Source organism: Phyllostomus discolor, chromosome 3, assembly GCF_004126475.2.
Source record: "Phyllostomus discolor isolate MPI-MPIP mPhyDis1 chromosome 3, mPhyDis1.pri.v3, whole genome shotgun sequence".
Taxonomy (NCBI): Eukaryota; Metazoa; Chordata; class Mammalia; order Chiroptera; family Phyllostomidae; genus Phyllostomus; species Phyllostomus discolor.
In genome coordinates this window covers 123,060,820-123,070,477 of record NC_040905.2, presented here as the reverse complement: position 1 = coordinate 123,070,477, position 9,658 = coordinate 123,060,820, and positions in this window count along the sequence as shown.

The following is a 9,658-nucleotide window of genomic DNA, read 5'->3' as shown; positions in this document are numbered from 1 at the left end:
TAACAAAAATAATAACAATCATAATAATAGCTAATATTTATTGAGCATTTACTGTTGCCAGGAATTTCTGCTAAGCATTCACATATATTCGCTTGTGGAATTGTCCACGATGCAAGTATTCTTGCAAATAAGGAACTGAGGCCAGAGAGTTCTCCTCTTGGCCCCACCACTTGTGTGCTTAACCACTGTGCAGGACAGATGGAAGTTTTCCTGAGAGGCCAAGTCCACCTGTCCCCCAGAGAAGTCTCCTTCTTTCCTCTTTGGCTTCAGGTCCAGTTTGGCCCAGCCAAAGGGTCCTCTTGTGCCAGGACAGAGGTGGAGGTGGGGAGAACCTCTTCATTCCCAGACACCTTGGACAAGCAGCCACCATGGCCAGGAGTTACTGACTCCAAGGAACAATGGCTCCCTTCCTAGGTTGTAGTTATGGTTTGTCCTTGACATACCCTTGTTCTTCTCAAACTCTCTGAACCTCCATCCTTGCTGGTTCTCTGACCCCCTTCCCAGGCCCCTGAGTCCCAGAGCCAAGTGTCCCCACAGCCCACACAACATGTTCCTGGATAATAGAGACACCTCAAACTCAAAATGTCCCCTGCAAGCCGATACCCCAAAGGGGAGATAGCTGATGAATGTGCTAACCTTTCCTAGGTTGAAACTCAAGAGGGAGCTCTGGACTGGACAGAGCCATTCAGGAACCATCAGGGAGGTAGATGAGGTTACTGTGGAGGACAAGCAGGTCAAAGAGGAGGAGACAGCATGGAGACCCTGGGACCTCTCTGCTTAAGTAGCAACTGGAGCACAAGAAGGAGCCTGGACAAAAGATGAAGCAGCACCCACAGGGCTCCCCTCCTTCTTGTGGGTCTCCCTGTCGCCCAGCTCTGACCCTCCCATCACTACTTAAAACCATTATGCTACGTGATAGAAGCCACATATTGAATGATTCTATTGCTATGAAAACTCCCAATAAGTAAATCCATAAACACAAAAGTAGATAATAGCTGCTATGGTCAGGAAGAAGGGGGAGTAGCTGCTTAATGGGTAAGAGGTGTCCTGTGGGGATAATGAAGATGTGTTGGTACTAAATAGAGGTGAACATACTAAATGCCACTGACCTGAACACTTTTAAAATGGCTAACTTTATGTTATATGAATTCTACCACAATAAAAAATAAAAAATAATAATAAATTTGTTTTGAATAAAAAAGAGTGAGTTGACCTGAAGAAAAATGAGAAATAAAACTAAAAAGACAAGCAAGCTGCACTGATAATGGAGGCCAGGAAACCCCTGGGGCAGGAGGACAGGTGCTCAGAGGCACATGGCTGGGCTGGTGAAAACTAGCTGGCAATGGTTTAGTTCTCATCTTAAGTGGGGCACAAACATGGGGGTTTGCTTTCCTGTCTCTTTAAACCGCACATATATGTTTATGCACTCCTCTAAAGAGCATGGTTTTGCACAATTTAAAACTCAGAAAAGAAGTGATGAGTAGTCGGTAAGATAAGGGTGGAGTAGATGTTAATAGCATCCTAAAAGCAATGAAGGTGGTCCAGGGAATGCCTTGAGAGGCAAATATCTTAATGGTTCTGTCCCCTCCTCCATTCACTGAGGCTGCCCCAGAGATGGCCAGTGAGACATCCCCCTGGATGGATGCCCTGGGAAGGTCCCTGGGAAGGTCCCTGGCCAGGCCCAGCTCTGGCCCACACAGCCATCACTGTTCAACCAGCCAGCTGAGGAACAGTTCCAACTGCTTCTCTCCTGAGGCAGGACCAGCCCAGGGTGGAGAAGGAACCTGGATCAGCCGGATTCCTGAGACTCAGCTTTAATTGCAGGCTGCACAATGAAGGCATCTCATTGTGCCCAGTTGGAAGGTGGAAGGAGCAGAAGGAGAAGGTGAAACAGAGCTGATTGTTAAACCCTTCTTTCACCCTCTCTCAGGAACCCTCCTGGAGGAAACTTCCCAGCCACATCTGTACATAATATCTCTGGCCAGATCTGCAGGTGTCTGACAAATTCTATGATTGTACTAACTACATGGACTCAGGAATCTGACAGTTGCTTTTTGTCTTTTTAAATAACATTATTAAAAAATACACATTTATTTTTATACAAAAGTAATAGATACTGTGTTAGAAATCTTGTCTGAAAATGCCAAAAACCTAACTCACATTGAGAGCCCCAGACATATGCCCCATTTCTTCTCAACCTCAAAGGAAGCAAGATTCTCTCTCACAACTGTTCTAAAAAACCAAAATGATCCAACGGCTTGCATAAGACATACTTGGGCCATGGGTCTTTTCTTGAACTTATCACAGCCATGAAGGCGATGAAATAATATGGTTGGCCAGCCTGCATTCTGTGATATTTTTGCAGTATTGCCTGCAAAAATCTACTTTAAAGAGAGGACAGTAAGGAGTGATTGCCAAAGGGCCACTATGGTTCAGCACAAATCATAGAAACCTGCTATGGAAAATTTCAGAAAGCACAGAGAAAATAAAAACAGCAATTATTCCACCAAGGGAGTCTTTTGATAAAGCTGCTGGGCTATCTTTTCATAGATGAGGGAACTCACTCAAGCTCAGAGGATCCCCCAACCCAAGGAATGTGACAGTGAGTCAAGTAAGACATGAGAAGGGAAGAAAAGAAGAGGGAGTTTTGGAGAGACAATGAGTCTAGCTATCCATGCTCACCTACTATAGCCAGTCCATCACCAGCTTACAACCAGCCCCAGGATAAATTTCTGCTTCCTCAATACCTCCACTCACCCATCCACTCATCATCAATGTATTAATCCATTTATGTGGCCATTCACATGTCCATCTATTCATCCTAGCACCTGCCTATCCATAATAATCTTTAAACTCTGAAGTCAGACTACCTAGTTCTGGAACCTGTTTAAATTCAGGTCCCAAAACTTTTCAGCTCTATGACTTTGACAAGTTACTTAACCAATCTGTTTCTGTTTCCTCATATGTAAAGGGGAGCTAATAATAATTTCTACTGCATAAGATTGGTTTTGAGGATAAAATTGTGATAAGGAAGCCCTGACTAGTGTGGCTCAGTGAATTGAGTGCTAGCCTGCAAACTAAGAGGATGTTGGCTGGATTCCGGTCAGAGCACACACCTGGATTGCAGGCCAGGTCCCCAGTTGGCACTAGTCGATGTATGTCTCACATGTCTGTTCTTCTCCCCTCTCTTTTCCCTCCCTGCCCTTCTCTCTAAAAATAAATAAATAAAATCTTTTTTTAAAAAGTAAATAAATATTTTTAAAATATGATCAGGAAGATACCAAGGGCTTGGCTAAGTGCCTGACTCAAAAAAGATCATTGGTAGACTATTATAGCATTAGATTTTTGTTGTTTTGATAAAATTAGGTATTTTTTATTATCAAATATTAGTCAGGCTGCCTACAGGTTACTGAATGGGCTAAGAATGGACCAGCACTGCCAACTACAACTTTTCCTTCTTTGCTGCCCTTGAGGCAAATTCCAGCTACAAAGAACTATGAGAACCACCAAAAAAATCTTCTCTAGGACTTACTGATAAAAAACAAACAGAAACTATTGTAGCTTTATCTTATGAAAAGGCAGCTCAGGCTTTGCAACTCCTAAGGTCCTCAAGGTCTGGTCCTGAGATCTGCTGTTGCTGAATCAGACTTCCTGGCTTGGAGCTGGGCACCTGAGAAATAGCTAAACTGGACAATAGGGGAGCCCATTTTAGTACAGGTCTAGGAAGTAGACAGGCAAGTACCAGCCCACCCCTCACATCCTTCGTAGATAGTTTATGGGAACTGACAGGTTTACAGAAAACCTTGGGAGCCCATAGGTCCTCCTCATCACTGCTTCCCCCCGGAGGCAGAGATGTCAGGACTGAGAAGAGGATTTGAAGGGTCACTGGCTAGTTCTCCAGATGGAACGGTGAGTCTGGATTCCTGAAAAAGGCTCGAAATCTTGGAATAATGTTCCAGGCCCTAACAAGAGATGGATGTAGCTCATGAAATAGGGGGGATTATTGTGGACCAAAAAGGGGTTCTACAGAAAGTCACCTCCTAGGGTGATCTGGTCATAAATTTCTAGCTGGGCAGGTCATAGTGGGTAGTCAGTCCCCAGGCCTATAACTTCTTCAGTGAAAGGTTTATTTTTGCCTTAATCAAGCCCTGTCCATTGTTCTTGTGCACCAGGGGCACCTGTGAAAGGCCAGAGTCATCCTCCTTTTCAGACCCCTCAGAGGCTAACCCCCCTCAAGGGAGCAAGGGTGTAACCATGTTACCTGTCCTGTACCTTACTTTCTCCCACCTTCATGTGATCATCCTCTCTGTTCGCTCCTTAATTCCAAATGTATAAAAGAAACTGCAAAGTGTCATTTCTTGGAAGCATTTTTCTCAGTCTCTTGAGATCATGCTTCCCAGCATATCCTCTGGCTCAAATAAATTTCTACAAAAAAATTTCTACAGATTTGGACATTTTTATGTTGACACTGAGGTTGACCTGAGCATGCCAGCTTACTCCAGAGGCTTTGCACTGAGTCTGAAAAGAGAAAAAGAACAGAGTCAGGGCTTAGCATGGGGCCTGAATCAAGGGTCAATCTATATGGCCAGAGGAGGGCCCAGCCCATAGTCAGGGTCAGGGGTCAATCTGTGGTCAGGATTGGGGTTCACCTGCAGGCAAACTGGTGTTCACCCAGTTTAGGGCCAGGCCCAGTCCATGAGTAGGCCCTGGTCCTGATAACCCTGCTTGCTATTGGTGGAGGCTGCTTCCTTGCATGCAGCTGTTTCTCAGTTGGGCTTGACATTCTTCTGTCATTTGACCTTTTCTGTCATTTCCATGTCATTATTTATTTATTTGAAAGAAAGAGAGAGGAAGAGAAACAATTATGTGTTGTTCCACTTATTTACACGCTCACTGGTTGCTTTTTGCATGTGCCTTGACTAGCCACCTGGCAGGGCTCCATGTTATTTCTTATAGTCCTCTTTCTTTGAAGCTCCTGGAACCTGACATCCATCCCCATTCATGCTTGCCTGCCTCACCCACTATCATCCAAGACCCTCATTTGCATCCCCTGAAGACCTCAGAGCCAGTGCCCCATTTTCTTCTTGTATGTGTGCTTTTTTTTCCATTTTGGCAGATACCCCAACTCACTCTGGCTTTGGCAAAGGGGATGAGGGAGAATATTATGACTCACTTAATGAAACATTCAGGTATATTTAGCTTTAGGCATGGGTGGACCCAGGTGTACAGTCAATCATTGGGGTTTCATCCATCCTCCTTCCCATTTCCCTGATTTCCTTGGCTTTATGCTTATACTACTTCTTCTATTCAGTGGAAAGATGGTCTTCCCCCAGAGATCCTTATTCCTTCAGCTTTCATAGATCAAACTCACCTGTAGATTCTTATTGGTCCTGCTCGGGTCACAGTGCAACTCTGAACCATCGCTGTGGCTGGAGGATGGAGTACTCTAGTTGGTTTATGTCACATACTTGTCCCTAATCAGGATGAGTTCTGCCCAAATCACATGAATCTCTAGAGAATGGTGGCTAAACAAACAAGCAAGATTCTAACCTTGAGCAAATTGAACTTGAATTGCAAATGACCTACTCAGTCAGAGACAATTCCTTGAATTCGTCATTCTAAGAGCTTTGTCTCCATTGCTCTATAGCCACCCACTCCCAAGGCTACCTTTTGGATATGGACACACCTCCTACCCCTCCACCTTTCCTACTCTGTCCTCCCTCCATCCTTGCTTCTTGACCCAACCCAAATCTCAGGACCCTCTCAGTCTTCCCTAAAGTCTCAACTCACCAGCCCTTTCCTTTATTTTCTTTCCATCCTAGACCTCATGTTCAAACATTCAACCACTCTTTTACCACTGTCATCATCTTTCACCTTCAAACCCTGGTCAGTCCACATGGCAGTTTCTCTCTTCCTGCTAGTGGGCTCAGCAGTGGGGGACAGTCATGGTTTTGTGCCATTGTACACGTTTATGGTAATGGCAGTGACGTTGTGTGACACTACTTAGACTTAATGTGCACATGACTCACTTGGGGATCAAATTCAAAACACAGATGCTGATTTCATAGGTCTGGAGTGAGGTATGTGGTTCTAACAAACTACCAGGTGAGGGCAAAGCTGCTGAACAGACAAGTTTTAGCAATCCTCCACTTCAGTGTTGCTCCAGCCTCCCTCCAGAGAGGAACTATCTGTGACACTTGTTAAGTATAAGGATTATCAAGTCTCTTTCTGGAATTTCTCACTGAGTAGGTATGGGTCAGAAGCCCAGAACCTCCATGATTTTAACACATCCTGAGTGACTTAACTCCTGGAGTAATTGGGAAATACTTCTGTCTCATGGTGATTAGGTTGTATGACTCATATTTGGCTTCCAGGTCTCCTCTGTCATCCACAAGCTCCACATCCCTTTCACCTTCACCTACCAGAGAAATCTCAGGTGGGTTGGTGTAAATTCTCCTGCTAAACTTTAATTGTATCACCTCTTGTCTTTGCTCTTTCCCATCTAGTCTTGGAGAAAGAGGCACCCCCTCACCTTGGCCCATCCCACCACCTCCCTCAGCCACCTCATTCAATGATAGCTCCTTTCATGCCTGCTTTCAGTCTCTGCCACAGTCCTGGCTCCTCTTCTGCCTGTCAAGATTCTCCTGCCTCCAAATCCCTCTCGATTCATATCCCAACTTCCTCCTCCATTCACCACCATGTTTTTTTATTTATTTTTTGGCCACTTCTATCTATAGTCTACAATGCCATCACTTAAAAAGTGGTATTTTAAAAATAAGTCAGCTTATTTTTAAAACTTTTTTTTTAGCTTTTTTATTTTGAAATCATTTTAGACTTACAGGTGAGTCACAAAAATGGTGCAGAGTTCCCACATCCCCTTATGCAGCTTTCCCTGAGGTTAACATTTTATGGGACGAAGCACATTGGTCAAAACTAAGAAACTGACATTGCTACAATACTATGAACTAAACTACAGGCTAACTTTAGCTTCACCACTTTTCCACAATGTCCTAAAAAATGTGTTTTTTAATTATACAAGGTCTACATTAATCAATTGTTCCTTTAAAAATTAGAAAGTACAAATATAAAAAGAGAAAAAAAAACCTTGATCAGCAAAACCACAGCTAACAATGCTTGTACTGTTAGCTGTGGTTGTTGTTTCTCCTACAACGCTTTACCCATATAAGTCTAAATTTTATAGAAATATGCTCACCCTGCCCTTAAATCTACTGTCCCAACTACTTTGTTATAAATAACCTTTCATTTTTAGTAATTATAACTCTAGATCATAATTTTTATTTTATTAAAAATTTTATTTTAATTTTTAATAGTCATAGGTTCACATGGCTTAAAATTCAAAAAGATAGGAAAGAATATTTAGCCCAAATCACCCATCTTCATTTCCCACTCACCCAGTCCCTTCTTCTAAATTATTATACATGAGTAGATCAAAACATCTTAAAGCTACAAGCATGGCCTTGACTGATGTGGCTGTATGAGCTGAGCATTGTCCCACAAACCAAAAGGTTGCCAGTTCAATTCCCAGGTCAGGGCACATGCCTGGGTTTCAGGCCAGGTCCCTATTTGAGGGTCTGCAGGAGGCAGCCTGGTAGGTGTTTCTCTTTTGCATCAATGTTGCTCTCCCTTTCTTTCTCCCTTCTTTCCCCCTTAGTAAAAGTAAATAAAATCTTTTTAACAAAAGCTACAATCATATTCTGGGATGAATAAATTATTATTTTCCTCAATCCTTATTACTGGATACTTAGGGATTTTTCCCCCACTGGTTTACATTATAAATGACACCTTGATTTAACACACTTATGCCTTTTCCTTTACCCAGTTATTCAACTATTTCCTTAGGAAAATTCCTAGTGGAGTGCCCAAGACAAAGAGCTGACACTTTATGGAAGAGGAGTCTTTGATTTCAAATTTCTTTCTACAAAGATTATACACAACTTTCCTATACCCAAACCCATCCAGGCTAACAGACTAAACCTATCAGATGGGCCACAGTAGTATTGTTTTAATCTTCATTTCTTTGTAATCAGAAATGTTGGGTCAAGTTTATTCATAATCTATGTACAAATGAATTTCTTAGAAGATGATACGGCCTCTACTTCTTGACTCCTCATTGCCTCTTCAACTCCTTACAATCTGAGACCCAGCTCCATCCCTCCCCCAACAAGATGCTCCAGCAAAGTCTGCCACATAAGCAGCTAAACAGTCTCTTCCCATCCTCATCCTGTTCAATTTCCCTTTGTCATTGAACATTAAAGATCAGGCCATTCTCTTAAAAAATTTTTGTGGTTGGCCTTGGTCAGGTTGCTCAGTTGGTTGGAGTATTGTCCCATATACCATAAGGTTGCAGGTTTAATTCCTGGTTAGGACACATACCTAGGTTATGTGTTCAAATCCCTGGTAAGAGTGCATACAGGGAAGCAACTGATCAATGTTTCTCTCTCTCTCTCTCCCTTTCCTCTCTAAAATCAATAAAACATATCCTTTGGTAAGGATTTTTAAAAAACTGTGGTTGTTAAACTAAGCCTGTTTTTTTTCAAGATTTATTTAGTTATTTATCTTTATAGAGAGGGGAAGTGAGGGAAAAAAAGAGGGAAGGAAACATCAGTGCAAGAGAGAAGCATCAATTGGTAGCCTCTTGTAAATGCCCCAACTGGGGACCAAACCCACAATCCAGGCATGTGCCCTGACCAGGAATTGAACTGGCAACCTTTTGCTTTGAGGGGGGATGACCAGCCAATTGAGCCACACCACTCAGGGCACCTGTTTTTTTAATCCAGCTTTTTAAATAGAATTCACAATTTCATGCATCTAATTCGAGTTTTGACAAACATAATCAGTCATGTAACCATCATCACCATGACGATAATCTAGAGTATTTCCATTACTCCAAAAAGTTTCCTTGTGCCTCTTTTCAGGTAATCCCTTCCCATCCCCACTCCCTGGCAACCAATAATCTGCTTTATATCACTATAGTTTTGCCTTTCCTCAAATTTTATGTAAATGGAATCATATAATACTTGGGTTTTTGTTTCTGGATTCTTTCACTTCATGCAATGATTTTTAAGCTGCATCACTGTTGTTGTGAGTATATTTCAATCATTTTTACTCCAGTATGTGGCTATACCACAGTTGTTTATTCTATTCCCAGGTTGATGGACTTTTGGGTTGTTTTCAGTTTTGAGCTATTTGAAAATAGCTGTTAAAAAACACTCAGGTACAAATCTTTCTGTGAACCTAAGTTTTTTTATTTCTCTTGGGTAAATTCTTAGGGATGGAATTGCTGGGACACCGGTGGGGATGTATGTTTCACTTTATAAGAAACTGCTGACTTGTTTTACAGAGTGGTTCTACCATTTTACATTTCCCACCGGAATGAGAGTTTCAGTTGCCCACATCTCCACCAGCATCACAGTGATTGATTCACACCTGGACATGTGACCCACGCAGGGCCAATTAGAATCCCCCGGTGAGCTTGATCTATGAAAGCTGGGGGAAAGAAAGGTCTCCTTTTCCTTCACGTGAATGAGCTGTCAAAACAATTTAGGCTTGGTGCACTTTCTACTATAGTCTTTATAATTTTAGTCCTATTAATAGGCCGGAAGTGGTATCTCATTGTGATTTTAGAATGCATTTCCCT